Source organism: Nicotiana attenuata, unplaced genomic scaffold (genome assembly GCF_001879085.1).
Source record: "Nicotiana attenuata strain UT unplaced genomic scaffold, NIATTr2, whole genome shotgun sequence".
In the NCBI taxonomy this organism is placed as follows: Eukaryota; Viridiplantae; Streptophyta; class Magnoliopsida; order Solanales; family Solanaceae; genus Nicotiana; species Nicotiana attenuata.
The window spans coordinates 1-20,301 of NW_017670673.1; positions in this window are offsets into that span (position 1 = coordinate 1).

Genomic DNA, 20,301 nt, shown 5'->3' on the forward strand with positions numbered 1-20,301 from the left:
CCTTATTTCTTGAAGTAAAGAATTTTTTGCACAAATAGCCATTTTTCAAAAATAAATCATTAAAGTTCCCTAAAATAAATGTGCAGGATGAATTCAAGTACATCGAAACCTTCTCGTCCTGAGCAGAATCCCTTTGAAACTCCATATGTGGTGCATGAACTTGGGAAGGGAAGCAGAGATACTGTGGTCAAAAGCCTGGCGCGGTCTTGTAGATTTATTGAAAATCGGCACCAGGAAGGATGTCATTCTGAGGCACTGATACCATTTTGGGACCGACCCGTAATGATTTTTCCGTTTTCAGATTTTGAACTCACACCTACATAGAAAGAAATTCGCCGGATACTGCCGGTCTCAACGGGACTCCGCGGTAGATACCCTTTGGCCCCACGACCGTAACTCTTCACAGGGTTTTTAGGACTTGTTAGCATCAGTCGGGATATTCAGGACCCCCATCTGGCAGAAGGTATGTTGTACACTACTTCCCTATATCACCGGTATGGTAACCCAAAGGTTTGAGAAACCCAATGGAACTAACACATGCTGGAAATAAGGACAAATGAGGAAGCCCGACGGGGGATTAGCCTTCATGTGGCTTCCTTTGGGAGTGGTAATTTGTCCTAAGAAAGATGGTCACATAGACCTTGCCTAGTAGGATGCTAGATGTTGCATGAAGAAAACCTCTAGCACAGTGGCTCCTTCTGACTTGGATTTGCAAATACGGCCTTTCAGCACTTCTGGGAGGAAGATTTTAAGGCTGTGCCCGCAAACCATTTAAAAATGACTCAAGGTGGCTATTCTTGCAAAACGGCCTTCCGGCGTCCTTTTGGGGACATTCGGCTTATTTAAACAGGAATGGCATCACCCGACTTATTTATGACACAAAATTGGCATTTTTTGGTTATTTTTTGAAAAGGGAAGGGTTGGACCCGATGAGGGTTGCCTACGTATCTCACATTCGGTGAGAATCAAACCGGCGTAGTTCGGGCAGATTTGCCAAAATCAAAACTATTTTGAACAACAATTTTTCTTTCTATTTTTCCAAATATTTTCTTTTGCTCTTTTCATTTTTTAAAAATCCGGCAGCATTTCGGTACTATTTGGGCATTGGGGTTTTTCCAAAACAAATAATCACCCTCACTTAGTCCTAACACTGCTTATTTTCATAATTCACTCATTTAGACAAGCCGGTCAACATGCAAAGCCGAGCAAATAAATGCGCAAGTAGCACATAAGATGCATCAGGATGGTCAATTTATTTCAGGTCACCTGTCCTAGACGGACCCAACCCCTGTGTTGAGTCCCCTAAGTCAAATGCACATGATGCAAACAAACGTCCTACTAGGGATCCGGCATGAGGATTTGTTCTTCTAGGTTTAACCCTAGGTTTATTGGTCTAGACCTGGCTTACCCGAGCGGACAACTCGGGCCGAGGGGGAGGCACCGTACCGGGGATACAGAAGCTCCGCCGGCTTTGCAACTTATCCAACCTTGTTCTAAATGGGAAAAGACTCTAAACAGAAGAGAAGCTACACGAAGTGCACCCTTCTCCATGATGTAGAAGACTCAGAAAGAGGAAGGGATTCGCGACAGTTTATATATACAATTTCAACAAATATCAAAGCGGTAAAACATTTAGCACATATAGCATGGAGCATGTAGAAAATCAGATAAAGCCAAATATAACAATTGTACTAAGCTCGAATTCTTGAACCCTGAATCGAAATTCTGGGTTCGATCCCCAGCAGAGTCGCCAGAGCTGTCACACCTCCTTTTTTACACACCTACCCCGAAGGATAATGTATAAAGGAGTTTTTCCATTTAAAGTGACATTATTCGAAATGGGATTATTTATTTATATTTTTTTTTTTAGAGTCGCCACTCGGGAAAGGATGGGCTTTTGGTGTCCCGAGTCACCGGTTTAATTTAATCCCAAATCGAGGAAAAATTTCGACTTCCCAATTGGAGTCTGCGAACCAGAAATTCTGTGTAAGGAATTCTGTTGACCCGAGGGAAGGTATTAGGCACCCCCGGATCCCGTGGTTCTAGCACGGTCGCTCAAACTATTATAAATGGCTAAAATCTGATTTTTTATACATATTATTATTTGCCGCTTTTAGTTATTTTTACGAAAGTGAACGCCGTTTAAGAGCGTGTTTTCGGATCACGTCACATGAAATGCACCCGGATCCGCGACACCTCTTATTCAACGTTTTGGGATTTGGATTTGGGTTGCATGAAATGCACACCCGAGTTTAGGAAAGTAATATTATTAAAATTCGCGCCTAAAGTGGCTAGCGTCTTATTAACTTTGCGGGAAGCCATGAAAATTCGCTAAATGGCATGTCCCGAATTTCTAAAATATTTTTAATAAAGCATTTAATGAGGGCCCCGCAATTTATGCATTTTTATTTGGCGAGGCTCGTCCCACTTTTTATTTAAAGGCCAATCCTAAAGTAACTATTGTTTTTCTATTACAGTTGTCTCTAAACAGGCCCTAATTAATTCGCATTTATAAAATTCGGGCCTCAAGTTCAAGTCCGAATTCAAACAAAAGGGAAGACCCTCTTAATTTGAATCCGCCACCTAATTTGAAACCCAAATTTATATTTGTGGATTAATTCCCGATATCCTAATGTAGTTTTTAAAAGACTTTTGGACTTAACAATTTGGGCCTTGAGCATTAGCCCAGGGTTTTATGAATGCTGCTGTGTTTCATTTAAAGCTGGCCCAGCTTTGGGCCTCTGATGTCGTCCTTGGGCCCTTTGTTGTTAACCAGCATGAGTCTTAGGATTTTGGGCTAGAAGCCCAATTGAATTCAAACAGATGGGTGAGATTATTTGGGCTTCCAAGGAGCCCAAACTTAACGTGAGTCTAGACTCAAAGCCTATTCCACAAGGCTGTGTAATTACAAACTATATGGGCTCTTGGTTATTTATTCCTTCACAGGTTAACCCAAATTGATCAATGTCAAAAACAAACATAAAATCAGAAAATTCCTATAGTTCAAGCTAATCAGACCAACGGATTTGATTCAATAAGTAATTTAACTATAGTTTCATTGATGAAACTTGTTTAAGATAAAACATCACTTAAAGATCAACAATGAAACTCGATGAGCTAATGGACTACTTAGCTAACATTCCTATGTCATGCTTGGTTTTAATTTTCTGATTACTAATTACTGCACAATGCGATGGACATGAAAAGGAAGTGAAATCGATTAAGCACATGGAGATTTAAGCGGATCAACCCTGACTAAACTAGATCTAATATCACTACACATTCCGTTACATCATACTGAAATCCAAAGCAGTCCAAAATGATTTAATGAGACAAACAGTTCCAACAGTCCAGTCCTTAAATTATACACAATGATCTACTGAAGTTCATAGAACTACATGAAGCATAATACACGAATTAACAAAGAAATTATGCTGCACTTCAATTCATATCTTCAAGCTTGAGAATTACATGATATGTACCTGGGAATTCGAACACAGAGAAGGAAGTAAAGTCAGCAGCAGCAAGCAAAAGGCAGCAACAACCAATAACTCCAGTAGCAGAAATCAAGTTAGAAAAAACCAGGCAATGGTATCACACCAAATCAGCACTAAATACACCCAAACAAGCTCGAATACACTCCAAAACCTTTTGAAATTGAAGCTAGAAGCAATGGGAAACTCAGCTGATAACCAGCTTGCAATCAACTCAAAATTTTAAAGCAACAGTAGTTTTTTTTTTTGGAATTTTCTACTGGATTTTTGCATTTTTTTTGGATTTTTGACAGGAGTAAAGATCTAGGAGAACATTTGGAACTATAGACATGCAGATTTTAATTTTCTTAGGCTTTGGGATTCAAATTTGAACCCTAGACTTGAAGAAAAGAATTTCTTAGGCTGGTAAGGACTTGGAGATTTTTCAGACTTCCTCCAAAACTTCTTATGCAACGCAAATGAATGCCTATTTATAGGCAAACTTAGGGTATAATTTCAGGTTTTCATTTTACCCTTTAGTCCCTATTTCAATTCTATTTTTCACCCCTTATTTCCTGACTTGTTACACAAGTAACTACACCTATTTTATTGAAATCTATACTAAAGCCCATTCTAGAAGGGTCTATACCCATTACAATTCCCATTCTATCCTTACTTCATTTTAACAATTACCAAATCTGATTAAACTACCCTTTTTCAATGCCCAAACTACCCTTTAACTATACTATAATTACTATTAGCCTATTTCATATGCCCGAAACACCCCTGAATTACTAAACCTAGCTAAAATCTATCAGCTATAACCAAAGTCTGAATTAATGGACCAAATACCAAATCAAAGCTCAATCAACAACTGAACTAATTTAAACTAACAAAATATAATCAAAACCAAATGAACATCTGAAAACGAAAATCAATACTAGAATCTAACATAAACCCATTATAAAACTAATAACCATGTATTCAAACTAATTACCACACTATTTATCAACTAATAATTGGACTAATTATAACTATACTAAACTAAAACTAACCAAAACAGAAAAAATCGAAACCCAAATTAATAAAACTTGATTACTGAAAAATTGGACCAAACACAAACAAACAAATGCAAGGCGAAACAAAACGCATATAAAATCAAAGAAAGAAAGAAAGAAAGAAGAATAATAAATAAAAATGGAAACTTATCTGATTGACTCTAGGGTTCTGTGGCCTTTACTGATTTCCAGCGAAATTTAGATGTTTCCAGTGACAAACTTGGCACGGGAAAGGCGAGGGGGTCGTGTGGTACACATTTGGGGTCGATTGGGCGAATTAGGATTCTGACTAGAATTTGGATTTGAAATTTGAGGGGGTTGGTCATGATTTGAGGAGGGTTTTTTGCATATTGGTGATGAGGAGATGGAGGAAGTTTGGTGGGGTAAGTTTGGAAGTGTTTGGAGCCGGCGCCGCCGTGTGCGGCGGTGACGGCGCCTAGGGTTTCAATGATTTGAGGTTTTTGACAGAAATTTGGGCCATGGGGTTTTGAGGTTTGGAAAGAGGAGGACTTGAGGAATCTGTGGTGTAATTTTTAGGTGGTTTGGACGAACGCCGCCGGCGGAGACGATTTCCGGCCGGCGGCGGACGGCGGAGGGCGGCGGAGTTAGGCGGCGCTATGGTGGAGTGACGGCCGGCGTTACAGGGGGAGGGGTTGGTACGAGGATGATGGAGTTTGGTCTAGGGTTTGCTAAGGTTTTTTGGGCACTTTTATTTAAATTGAAGGATCGATCGTGGCCGTTGGATAATGGGAAATGGAGGGCTAAGATCGAACGACGCCAAACGGCGTCGTTTCATTTAATGAGGGGGCAGGTCGGATTTTTGTGGATTGGGCTTGGATTTTGGTCTGGATTGTGAAGAATTTGGTTTGGGCTGGGGCAGAATTAAACAAAATTGGCCCAGAAAGGCTGGCCCTCTTCCTTTTCTCTTTATTTTCTTTTCAATTACTTCCTCTCTTTTATTTAATTTCAATTCATTTTCATTTCATTCATTTTTTTTTAATTTTTGTTAAATACAAAATTAAAATGAAAAGACCTGATTTAACTCTAAAATTAAACTACTTAATTCTCTAAAATTAACTAAATCCTAAGCAAAAAATGCAAAAGAACTAATTTTGCTATTTTCTCTTATTTTTGCAATGTCAATTAACTAATAAACCTAAGAAAACTATAAAATTGGATCCTAAATGCAAATGTGCTATTTTTATATATTATATCAAGTAAAATGCACACAAAAATGCAAATAAACACAAAATCATGCAATTAGATTCTAAAAATCAAATAAAGAAAAATCCTAATTTTAAGAATTCTATAGGAGTAATTTAAGCGAGGCAAAAATCACGTGCTCACAAGTTTAGTAGTGATTTATCGTAACTAACTAATTTGGTATTAAGCTCTCCAAGGATCTTGTTATGAAACTCTCCCAAGAGTATATACCAAACTATGATTTTCCTTAGTAATCTCCCACTATGACGAAGTATACTAATATTATCTTCATTACTTTACGGCTTTGAAATATTAATGACTTCTTCTTGTAGTGTTCTCTGCTCAACATCGCTCTCACTACTTGGAGATAGTAAATTTCTTTTTGTCTATTAACGTTTCTCCCACTACTTAAATGCAATGAAACGTCAATTCCGACATATAGAGTTGTATGTTCTTGAGCGTTTGGATTTTCAGATGATTCATTTGTTATTTCTTTACTTAGTTCCTGTAAACTAGTTTACTTCTAGGAACATAGTGTATTAAATAATCCTATTATGGAGAACTGGTATTTGTGCTAACAATCACCTTCTTTTCTTTAGGAAAATAAAATAAACCTCCTTTTGTTCTCTTGGATATCCAATAAACGCGCAAATATTCATCCTTGATTTTATCTTATCCATTTTCCCTTTGAGTATAGATATTAGATCATTCCATATCCGAACTTGCCGCATATCGGACTTACGTTAAGTCCACAGTTCTATGGGGTCCAAGATACTGACATAGAAAGAATTAAAATCAGAATGTAATTGCAATTTCTAAGGCATATCCATAACGAAAAAAGAAATAAATCAAAATAACTCACCACTAATCTAAACATCTCCCTAAGAGTCCTATTTCTTCTCTCTACTAAATCACTCTATTAGGGAGTATCCGGTGTAGACAATTAAAATAGGTAACTAATGAACTTTGTAGAGAAGTGCTAGCCACCTGCGATCAGATTGTAGTAATTTCATATATTTTCATGATGCTTCTCTGTATCAAGCCTTAAAATCCTAAAATTATTCAAAGCATTCAGACTTACGGTGTATCAAATAAATATATTCATAGTCCGAGTAATCATTGTATGAATGTCATAAAAATACTCAAAATCACCTCTTGCTTATATATTCATTAGACAGTGCAATCAATATGGATTAGTTCTAACTTATCACCAGCTCTCTTTTCTTTGGAGCAGAAATGTCTTTTAGTCATGTTTCCTTCTAAACAGGATCCATAAGTTGGTAGTGCCTTTACCTTTAATGAACCTTAAGGTTCATCATTGACCAACTGGAATTCTATCCAGATAATTATGACTTAGACGCAAGTGCACAAATAAGTTTCACTCAATTTTGAAAAACATTTTCTCTTATAAGGTAGAGTAATATTGTTCAGTTCAGGAGAGACATTAACAATAACATAGTCCAAGTAACCATTTTATGAATGTCATAAAAATATTCAAAACCACCTCTTGCCTATATATTCATTAGACAGTGCAATCAATATGGATTAGTTCTAACTTATCACCAGCTCTCTTTTCTTTGGAGCAGAAATGTCTTTTAGTCATATTTCCTTCTAAACAGGATCCATAAGTTGGTAGTGCCTTTACCTTTAATGAACCTTAAGGTTCATCATTGACCAACTGGAATTCTATCCAAATAATTATGACTTAGACGCAAGTGCACAGATAAGTTTCACTCAATTTTGAAAAATATTTTCTCTTATAAGGTAGAGTAATATTGTTCAGTTCGGGAGAGACATTAACAATAATAAGGTCATGCATCAATGTACCACAAGAGATAAAATATTTATCAAGATCAATAATACAAGAGATCTTCAAAAATAAACCAGATATCCATCTTTTATTTTGCTCAAAAACCGAAATTAAATTCCTTATAGCAAATGCTACATATATGGCATCCTTTAAATCAATGTCTTATCACGACCAAAGAAATTTTTTGACAAGTGATATAACAAACTACATGAAGTCATTGTGGAATTGAGATATACAATCAAATCATTTACTAAAAGATAACTAAGGACCCGTTTGTCCATACAATTTTTTTCCTTTTTTCTGAAACTCATCTTCAACACATTGTTGGGTTATACATTTAACTGAATTTTTGAAGATGAGTTTCAAATTTGAAAAAGTAAGTTTTATCAAGCTCTCATAAAACTGTAATATTTTTTCAAGTAAAATGCATGTCCAAACACAATTTTAATTTTCAAATACTTATTTTCAACTTAACTTCAAAAGCTATTTTTTTCAAGTCTCACATTGTTTATGTCCAAACTTTCTAAAATAACTGTCTTTTTTGCTCCTCAATATTTTGTAGCGATGACATTTGTCTTGTTTTGTTGGACTGATTAAGATTAAATAAGGAGCAAGTTTTAGAGGTCACGAGCTTATTCATAGATTTTTTTTTCCTTCTAAGTTTGTTGCGTTAACTCCTATTTATCGAGATCTAGTTAATGTACTAATAGCTAAATGTATATGATATATGGGCTCCTTTATTTGTGGACCTAAAATTAGGAAAAGTAGAGAATACAACCAAAACAACTTTATTTTTCATTTGAAAGCTATTGAAAAATCAGCAACTTTATTTCTTTTTTCTCCCACTCCTATACTTTGTTATTTACAATTCAAGCCTTTTCCCTTTCTCCCGCTGAAGTGACATTACAAATAATTAGATTCCCTCGGCTGAATACATTTTTACAGTATCTTAAGAAATATTTTTCTAACAAAAAGGAAAAGACAACATTTGTTTTCTTATTAATTCGATACACCATTATGAGAGTAGTGATGTTCAGTGTGCTAGTGCAGCCCCACTGAAATGAATCCAGAATTTTTGCTATTTTAACGGTACTAAAATAGGTCCATTTCAGGGGACAAATTAATTTATAATGATAGTTGCTTCGAAAGAATAAGAATTCATTATGAAAATTGTCAAGCCAAACAATGTATAAATTTAAATTTCTACTTTTTTGAGTCTCTAAAAACTTAGCCATACAGACTAAAGAAGAGGCATTTTAAGAGTCCCGACACTTTTAGTAAAACTATTAGTATTATATGTGTGAAGCTTCTAGTTGAAAGTTAAAAGACTAAAATATTCATCAAAAACTAAATGACTATTTTGCCCTTCAAGCAAGTATTATTTCTTTGTACAAAAATATAAATATACATTTAATAAAGATAACCAAAAAAGGACAATATAAAAAGTAAAAGTAGAAGAAATAAAAACGTCTCAAAATATTTATTGCTCTAACTCTTCCTATTCCCCCATAATTAGTGCAGTGCAAATGAAGAGAGTACAATGTCATTTCTCATTAGAAGCTGATATACATCACTTAATAATTTTGATGCTTTCTTGTCTTGTAATTAGGTTTATATGGTACTTTCTTGAGTAAGAAGTAAATACTATTACGTTCTTGAAATAATTATTTCTCTTTGTTTTGCAGATCATAGACTATTTTGATATGGATGTGGTAAAATATTTGTATAAAAACAAGCCAGATCTAGATTCTTTGACAAGTTCCCTTTGCAAAGTTTGTCTTGTAATACTAGGGCACCATCTCCAGCTCTTACGGTAATATCAAGCTCTATATATATAATACTGTGGATTAACCTGTATATTCATCTAATACATGAATTTTTGTGCTTTTCTTCTCCTTCTTGCTACCTTATGGCCCCGCCTTTATCTGGTTTTATAGAAAAATATAGCAAAAATCCGTGTTCTTTAGCTTTATCAAAAAAGTATATTCCTTGTTCTTTAGACATAAATTATAGGCTACACCCCAAAAATTTTCATCTTATGTTGCAAGTATTTTGTGCTGCTCTTTAAAATAGTCTAACAAATTTAATTTAGAGGTTGTGGTTGCTTTCACAGTTTTACCTTATTAAAAACAATCTATTATTTAATATGAAGTAATGCTTAATTTTTATATGAGTAGAACAATATGACTACATAAAAAGAATTTATTTTGATGTTACAGAAAGTATTATTAAGCAATTTTTTCTATAACCTGTCTGTGAAAGAAGAGTTACTTTTGTGGCTCTTTGAAGTTTATTCTAAATTTTATGATTTTGCAACTATTTTATTTGAGATTTTCACTAAGAAAGGCTTCTATAGTTTCTCATATTGATATCTTTTGCCATCTTCATCCCTGATAGGAGTAAATTCAACTTTATATATTTTAGATATCAAGTTTGGTGGGAAAGAGTCTTGTCTCGTGTATCAATACAAAATATATTTCGTTTTGACATGTATTAATTAGTAAAATTCCTACACAAAAATAAAAAAATGAATGTGAATTATAATACTTTTATGTAGTTTATAAATATGTAAATTTTATTTCAAAGAATTTAAAATTCAATGTTCTAATTTATAGTCAAATTTAAAAAGATTGACTTTCGAAATCTAAATTATGCCATCTAAATTGGGATAGTAATGGATCCACGCGCAATACTATCCGTATTATATTAAAAGTGGGAATCCCATAACTTAAAAGTTGAATTACCAAAATATCCTTCTAAAATAAATTATTTTATTAGTATAAAATAAATAAAAAAATCAAATTTATTTGAAGAGATGCAACTCTTTAGATTAGTTACTACGTAATGTTTAAAATACTCCGTAACTGAATTCCTATGTACTCCTTAACTAATTTATACTACTCTTCAGATAATAGGTCATCCAAGTATGATCGTGCCTTTTTGAAACCAAATATAGAAGAAGATAATTAAAAACTACTCATAAAATGGTCTTCCATGAGACTGAGAGAAAAAGGGACCAAATTAAAAGCAAAATGCAAAACTTCTTTACGGGTACAACACAAAACAGTTGTTTTGCTCTTCAGTTGAGAGGAAACTAAAAAAATGTGAATATTGACATATTCAATTTTGTAATGCAATCGTAAAAAGATAAAGTAATGGAATGGGAGTAGAGGAATTGAAAAGAAGTTTAAGAAGATGAAGGAATGGGACTAATGCGTCATTACAAAAAGAGATATACTGCAGAGCAGCATTTGACCTTGCAAAGTTGGCTAGGAACGTAAAGAGTCAAACAGTGATAAGGTGTCGCGTGACATTGACAAGGACTCTATTCTGCCGGGCCCTTATTTGGACATATCGAAACAGTTTGATAACAAAAAACGGGTATTATTTTTTCACTCAACTTATAATTTATTTGTTGTTTTCTTCCCTTAATATTTTATGAATTACAACTTTTACAGATGTTTAGATGATCGTGATCTCATAATATATTGTGTCTTGTATATATAAGTTCTATGATTAGAAACAAGAAAGGCTATATTAGTTATTTCTTTTGAGATATGAATCGGTTTATTGTCATACAATATGCTGTTATGTGAAAGATTATAGTTTCAAGGTTAGTAAGACTTGGATTAGGCTTCATTAATACTTGAACATATTTTTGAAATTATGAAATAAATTAGGGTTACATTTAGACATAATTTAAAGGTTAGTTACCTTTTACTATAAATTTAATATCTCTTGCGTGAAGACCAAAATACCTTTTATAATATATATATATATATATATATATATATATATATATATATATATATATATATATATATATAACAATTATATTATACAATAATTAAGTTAAAAAATTTAAAATATAGATTTATCATGTTTCTCTAAACAGTTATATTTTTCATTAATAACTAGATTTTACAAAAATTATTTAGTTGTTTAGCCATTAGGAATTTTTCAAGTAGTACATTATTTTATTAAACGACACAATTCTTTGAGAGAGAAAAGATATATTTTTTTGTCTATTCATAGTAGTACGATTATCAAATAGTACTCTTATATATAACAACTAGATGTAATTTTACTATTGGTGATTATGAACTAAAGTAAGAGATTAGTATTGATTCATGGTGAAATAACTTTTTTTTTGTCTATCAGTTGTACTTACGTAAAGGAGATTGAAATTAATAGTGTCTAACTTTTTTATGTAGAACTAGAAAAACTGGATGATAAAAAATGAACGAAATAGTCAATAAGCTCTATTAAGCCATGTTTATTATTTGCAATACATACATATTCAAACTCAAATTTCAAAAGACAATCATGAAAATTGTGTCTTTTGAAAGAGGTAGTTTTTGTGCTCCTTGTTTGTTTATAAATAAATAAAAGGGTCTTGATCCTCCTTAATCAGTACTCTAGCACTTGAATAATTACTATATTTTAAATTCAAACAAACTTTGTTTATGAGCAAATAAATAATACTATGTTCAATTAGCGTCAAATAAAAAAGCCAATGTTGGTATATATATATATATCTAAATATGTATTTTATATAAATCAATATCTATGTTATTGTAAAAGTACGACCCCCAAAACTAAGATGCTAGAGATCTAATTACCCTTCTAAATAACCTAAATGCCTTATTCATAGAATAAATAAAAATATCGACACCACAAACATGAGCTTCAAATCATCACCTTTCCTTTGTTATTTCCTTGTTTACTTGATCGTCAATGTAGGCTTTGAACCAGAAATATAGAATTATAGGTAGAGGTAGAGAGCGTGAGCATGAATCCAACGGAGCCCTTAGTGAAGTGATCGGAACACTAAGCTTGCTGGAAAAATTACATGTATCTATTTAAATTTGGATCGTTTATTTTCGTATGTTCTGACAATATTCAATTTATGTTGAATTCGACATACACGTCTCTATACGAAGATTCACATTGATCTTCACAGTAACTCGTACTTTGTTCTTTTGTGTATAAAAGCTTATAGATATTATAAATATAATTTTATAATATCGTGAGATCATAACTCGACACCCACGTGCAACGCACGTGTCGAGAAACTAGTATATATTATAAGTGGGAACATTCGAAGTGAGAGTTGAAAGACTAAAATACCTCCATTGTACGATAAAAGAAAGAGTATTCATATTTTACAGTACCATATATACGTTTAGATCGATTTTTAGGTAATACTAAACTCTTATTAATTCATTCTAATACATGATATTCTTTTCCCAGAATTAATTATAATTTTCTATTTTTTATTTTAAACTAAAACAAACTTGTTGATATTATTTATGTACTTTTAAGCTTTTATTTTTATAAGGCATACGCGTGTCCAGTAACTAGTAGTTAACATAAAAGGAGTAACGTTGTTGAATGAATATTTTAGTGCTCGTGACATAATCCATTAGAAGTTTGAACTGTCGAATCAAATATTTAGTCCAAGTTGGTTGATTCTTTTTTTTTTTTTTCGTATTACCTTTGTAAAAGACTGGTAGTTGATATATGTTGTCACGATCCAAAATTAACTCTGTCGTAATAGCGCCTATCGTGGTACTAGGCAAGCCGACACATTACCAAAACCAATTAATATTTTTATTTTTTAAGATAAAACCAAAACTATTTAACAATAAACCTTCATAAGGAGTTTAAATCAAAACAACAGTGCGGAAAGAAAGCCCGACATCGGGGTATCACTAGTCATGAGCATCTACTAAGAACTGTCCGATATTACTAGATCAATACAGTCTGGAAAACAACTAATAACATCTATAGGAAGATAAGAGAGAGAAGAGCAGGGCTGCGATTGCCATGCAGCTACCTTGCTAACTCCGACAGATCCGCTATGGATGATATCAACACTTGCTAGCACGTCCAGCAACCTCTAGATTTGCACACAAGGTGCATGGAGTAATGTGAGTATGCCAACTCAGTAAGTAATAAAAGTAAATAAAGACCGAGCAGTAGTGACGAGCAATAAAACATATGCAGTTCATATCATGAAATCTCAGTAGGATACAGCAGGCTTTTAAAATTAGGGTTTTGAATCTACTCAGCTCATTTAAATCCAGTTTCATTAAAACCGCTTAAAACACCTTTCAACAGTTTTCAAAGGAAGTGATGTAACCGTGAGTAAAAATGATGAAAACATAAACAGCCCCTCGGGCAAAACATCACTCGCGAACAGCCCCCTCGGGCAAACCTCACAGTCGCTCATATACATGTGACGACCCAAAGGGTCATCACCTGTTTTCTCTTTCATTCCGTGCTTCCGAGGCCTTGGAAACCTCATTTTTACTTGCCTCGATTTGCGTGCGCAGTCCGGGCGCGTAGCCGGAAAGCTTAAATATGAATTCTGTGTAAAAATTTATGAATTTTGATATTAATATGAATAAAGTTGACTTTGGTCAACATTTTGGGTAAACCGACCCGGACCCGTGATTGGACGGTCCCGGAGGGTCCGTAGAAAAAATATGAGACTCACGCATATGCCCGGAGTCGAATTTCGAGGTCGAGAGCCCGAGAAATGAATTTTTCTGTGAATTATTTTTCTGAAATTATTAAGGAAAATTGAAATGAAAATCGATTAGAACGTGTTGGTATCGGGCCCGTATTTTGGTTCCGGCGCCCGGTACAGGTCTTATATGTGATTTAAGATATTTCTATGAAGTTTGGTTGAAATCGGACGTCGTTTGACGTGTTTCGGACTATAAGTTCTAAATTTGAAAGTTTATGAAGTTTGAAGAAAAACTATTGGTTTTGAGGTTTGATTCATTGTTTTTGATGTTATTTTGGCGATTTGACCGCACGGTTAAGTTCGTAGGATGTTTTTGAGTTAGTTTATGTGTTTGGTTAGGAGCCCCGAGGGCTCGGGAGTGTTTCCGGGGTGGTTTTGGACTTAGCAAAGTTGTAGAAAAATCTGCAACAGGTGCACAGACCTTTTCTTCTTCGCGTTCGCACCCTCCATCTCGCGTTCGCGTTGCCTTAGCCCCCCCCCCCCCTTCTTCGCGTTCACGAACAAGCTCACGCGTTCGCGAAGCCCCATATTTTCCTCCTTCGCGTTCGCATACCATATCTCGCAATCGCATAAGCTTATTGTCCTCACTCATCGCGTTCGCATAAGGCCTCACGCGTTCGCGTAGGCCAAATCTTGGACCCCCAGTATTTTCCTCTTCGCGTTCGCACTCTCCCTCTCGCGAACGCGAAGGCTTGTCAGCTCCTACCCTTCGCGAACGCGACCCTCCTGTCGCAAACGCGAAGGGCAATTTTGCCCAGTTATATTATTAAGTTTCAGAACAGTGTAGTCGCGAAAGTTTCATAAAAACATCCGAGTTTCTTCTTCTCCAAGGTCCTTAGGCATCCATTGAAGCTTCTTTTCATCAAGACCTCTTGGGTTAGTAATTCCAACTCGTTTTCTTCATTTTCCATCATTATTTATTGAATTCCTAAGCTTAAATCATGTGATTTAGGGTAGAAATTGGGGAAAATGGGTAGAACTAGGGCTTTTTACTTTTTTCTTGATTTAGACCTCGTTTTGGGGTCGAATTTGAGAATAAATTATATATTCGGGCTCGTGGGTGAATGGGGGATTTGATTTTGGTCCGAACCTCGTGTTTTGGCCAAGTGGGCCCGGGGACAATTTTGGGATTTTTGGGAAGAAAACTTGGAAACCTATAATTAGACATTGGGTTTGATTTGTTTAGCATATATTGATATTATGAAGTCATTATTGTATAGATTTGATTGAGTTGGGGCTGAATTCGAGAGGGAAAGCAGTTGTTGTGGATCGATTTGGCCGTGGAAATCGAGGTAAGTGTTTGGTCTAACTTTGGCTTGAGGGAATAGGAGTAGAGTCTTATTTGCTACTTGCTAATTGTCGAGTACGTTGTATAGGCATGGTGACGAGTATCTATACATTGGTGTCTAGCATGACCGTGGGTCCTATATTGTGATTTCCATGACTTCGTTGTATTATTCATGCCTTGGTGATTATTTCTATTTGTTGTGCAATGATGTGGAAAGAATCGTGACTTATGGATATTGAGGAGCGTTAGCTCCACTTGTATAGCGAATTGCGAAAGTATAAGTAATAATTGAACCTCTAGAGCATTGGCTCGAGTTGTGAAGTGAATTGTGAAGTAAAAGTGAGGAGAGAAAAGATCATTATGTTGTCCCTTGGCGGGCCATTGTCGAATTGTGGTTCCCTTGTACTGTGTTCTTAATTGATATTACGGACGCTTAGGTTAATGCTTCCTTGTGTTGAGTGATGACTATAGTTATAGCTGAGGTAGTTAAGTGTTGTCATAGGTTGGTTATAGCTGAGGTAGTTAAGGGTTGTAATAGGTTGGTTATAGCTAAGGTAGTTAGTGTCACACCTCCTTTTTTCGCTACTACACCCCGCGAAGGGTATAATAAAAGGAGTTTTCCCAATTAAAGGACAATCGAAACGGGATTCGTTTATTAAGAAGTTCAGAGTCGCCACTTGGGAGCTTTATGGTGTCCCAAGTCACCGGTTTGAATCCCGAATCGAGGTAAGGGTTTGACTCTGTATTAACAGTCGCGAACCAGAAATCTGAGTAAGGAATTCTGTTAACCCGGGAGAAGGGGTTAGGCACCCCCGAGTTCCGTGGTTCTAGCACGGTCGCTCAACTGCTATATTTGGCAAAATCTGATTTTAATACATGTTATCCTATGGTGCAATTTTAGAAGTTACTTACCGCTTTCAATTAAAAAGTTTTAAGAAAGTGAACGTCGTTTAAAATGAGTTTTTGGATCACGTCACATGAAATGCACCCGGATCCCCGACACATTTTATTCGACGTTTTGGGATTTGAATTTGGATCGCATGAAATGCACACCCGAATTTAGGAAGGTAAAATTATTAAAGAACGCGTAAAGTGATTATCGTGTTATTAACTTTGCGGGAGGCCGTGAAATTCGCTAAACGGCACGCCCCGAATTCTAAGTATTTTAATATAAGCATTTAATGAGGGCCCCGCAATTTATGCATTTTTGTTTGGCGGGGCTCATCTCATTTTAATTTAAAGGCCACCCTAGAGCAAGCTATAATTTTCTATTTGGTCTGTCTCTAACGAGTCCTATTAATTAATATTATTAATTACCATTAAAAGTAATCAAGGAAAATGAGCCTCAAGTTCAAGTCCACACTAGAACAAGAGGAAATACCTCTTAACTCAAGTGTGCTACTTAACACGAAGGCCCAAAAACCTATGCTTAAATCATTCAAGAGCCAAAATATTTAATAAGTGAAAAATGGGAGTTTCAACAAGTTATGAGAAGCAGCCCCATAGGAGGGGATTGATATATCAATGTTGTTCAAAACAGGCCCAGATTTTGATTGTGCAAAGTTGGACGACCTGGGCCTGTGATAAGCCCAAATATCTGATGCCAATTTCATTTTGGGCTTGCTAGCACTCAACGGGCAGCTACACATATTGATTCAAATCAAAGACCCAATCAGCCATACGTTGGGCCTAATATAAGAGTTAGCTATTTTTTTTTGAAGTTGATTTTGTTTGATAATGACTCAGATTGACGAAGCACAATCAGTTAGACTAGTGATCCAAGATATTATTCCATGTTATTCCAATTTAGTTCTCAGATTCTTATGATAGCAAATCCTGAATTAACATGCCACATCTGACATTCTGTTAACTACTCGTAACAAATCGAATATCTAATTACTGATTACAAGTGACAATATATGATCTCAAAGACAATTTTAAAATACGAGGAATTAACCTATGTTATATTAAGGCTAATGTTAGACTAGTGATCGCCAATCCAGTAATCTCAAACAGTCCAATCCATGTTTATGTTAATACAAATCGAGACTACGCTATACGAGATAAGCACATATCAATTAACATCTAACTATGGACATATGATGATCCAAACGGGCACAGATTCGAATTCTGCCATTTAATCAGACATACGGGGACTTAAACATCCAATTTCAACTAAATTGACTCTACTCAAACACATGCCGGAGTTCAACTCAGTCCTGAATAATGTGAAATAACACAAATAGTCCGTTAACAGTCCATTAACAGTCCCCGACAGTTTCAAATTTATTTACAATAAGATATTAACAAATCAAGGAGCACTATATGAAATATAAGATATCTACAACAAGTTTATAACAAAATCATGTAGCAGATTTTATTTCATCTTTCAACTGGATGTTCACATGGCCTCAAAGTCAGGATGTGTACTTGGAGGTTGAAATACAATAAGAAGCAGAAGTCAGCAGCAGTAGTGAGGATTTGCAGCGTTAAACATAGGAGAGCAACAGCAATGTCAACTTGGAAACCCAGCAGTGAAAACAAAACCAGTAAAACAGACCCACAAGTGACTCGAAACAGTCAAACTCAGTTTGAATTCAACCCAGGGACCTTCAGCAACTTTTGGTAATCAGAATTTAAACTAAATGATGCAAATCGAACACTAAAACCAGAAATTAATCTAAAATCTCAATGGAACAGTATTTTTGAGTTTTCTGTTGTATCTTTCCTTTTGTTTTTGGTTTTCTTTTTTTTTTTTTTTTTTTTGCTTTTGAAGGAAGTCAGATCTAAGGAAAACTTTTGAACTATAAGAGCTCAGATTTTTGAACTTTTGATTTGAAATTCAAATTTTGATGCTATAGCTCGCAGGAGAGGTTTTGGAGAAATTTTGAAGGCTGGAAATTTTGGGAATTTTTCAGATCATCCCAAAACTTGTGAAACAAGGCATGAGAGTGCCATTTTATAGGCATAAAATGAGGGGCAGCTTCAGATATTTAGTTTTACACATTAGTCCCTCACCTATTTCTACTCAACCCTCTATTTTCTGACTTGCTACTCAAGTTATCCCACTAACTTTCTGAAATTATAACTAAGGCCCTATTTAGAAGACTCTAGAGGGTTCTAGATTTAACTACAGCTTTCCTATGCTCCCTAAGTACCTAAATTACCCCTGAACTCCCCTGAAATTACCAGCCTCATGTCAATTAACCCAGCCCCATTACCTTGACCAGAATTAACCATAGTTGACAAAGCAACATGTACTAATCAGCTATATCCAAATAATTATTTAACTAGTGATTAACTAAGCCCAAGGATTATTTGAAACTAGACAATTATCAATTAAACTGGCTTAACATTAGCTAGCAACAGTCACAAGGGATTGACATTCAAACAGGGCTTCAAACAAGATTGATTACAGATTCAACACAAAATTAAACTAAAATCAGAACTACCAACGCAGGATTACACAGAATTAAACTACAGAACCATTATTGAAACATATAGGAAACCCAAAAATCAAAACAGAAATCAACGAAACCAAACTTACTGAACAATTAAACTAATTAACAACAATCACCAAAACAAGAACAAATCACAGGAAGCAAAGAAGGAGAACAGAGGAAGAAGGAAATAAAACAAACGAGGAATAGGGGAAACTCACTACTAGATTCAAATGGACAAATGACACGCCCAGACTGCTTGTGCGGATGAATTCGGCCCTGGCCTAGAAAACTTGGATCCTAGATGTGAATTTGAAGGACTTCAGTTGGGATTTTTGTGCATTAAACAAGAGAATAGGGCCTAGAGTGGCCTGGGAGTTGTGGAGTATAATTTTGGTATAGTGTAGGTGGCGGCGCCGCCACCAGAGCCCAAAGGCGGCGGCTAGGGTTAGGGAATTTGGGGGTGTTTCAACGGGTTTTGAGGGGGAATAATGACGAATTGGCGATGGGAAAGTAAAGTCGGAGCCCTGGTGTGACTTTGGACGCCGTTTGACATATTAGGGTTTTGAGATCAAAATTTCGATCTAAGACTCGAAAAGATTGGGGATGATTCGAAGGGAGTTGAATGTGTATTTGGAAAGAGGGGGACGAGGGGAATTCAGGGTGTAATTTTGGGGGTGTTTGGTGGAACACCGCCGCCGTGGGCGATTTCCGGCGGCGGTTTGCGACGGAAGATGGTGGTGCTGTGGAGGCGTTACACCGGCGACATCAGGGGGGAGTGGGAGACGATTGAGGGGTAGGGGGGGCCTTATCCGACATTTATATATTAAATTTACCCTAGTTCCTGGCCGTAGGATCAAAGATCCTCGACGGCCAGGATCACACGCCACTGAAACGGTGTCGTTTCATTACAAGGGGGCTGGACCGGGTTTCCTGAGGCGGGTTGGGCTAATATGACCGGGTTATTCACATTGGGCCTAGGGAAGATCACCTGATTTGGCCCAACATCAAATTTTTTTCCCAATTCTTTTTTTTATCTCAAAAATTCTTTTCTCTTCTTTTTCTTTTCTTTCTTTTTTAATTAATTTTTCAAATAAAACCCAAAATAAATCCTAACTTAAACACATCAAATTAATTAGCTCTAATTACTATTATTAACTAAATCGAATTAAAGGTCAAACTACCCTAAATTCAAAAATACAACTAAAATAAGCTATTTTTGAGACTTTTTCCATTTTATAAAAACTAATGACTAACTAATTCCTAAAATGCAAAATTGACTCCTACAATGCACATGCACATATATTTTGTATTTTTCATTTAGTTAAAATGCAAACAATTAACATGAAATGTCACGCAAATCCACAAAATTACAAACACTGCAAGAAATTATTTTGTTGTGAATTTATGGGAGTAATTCATATAGGGCAAAAATCACGTGCTCACAGTTAGGTGTAGCAACAAGTTTGATTATAGTTGTGGTAGTTAGATGTT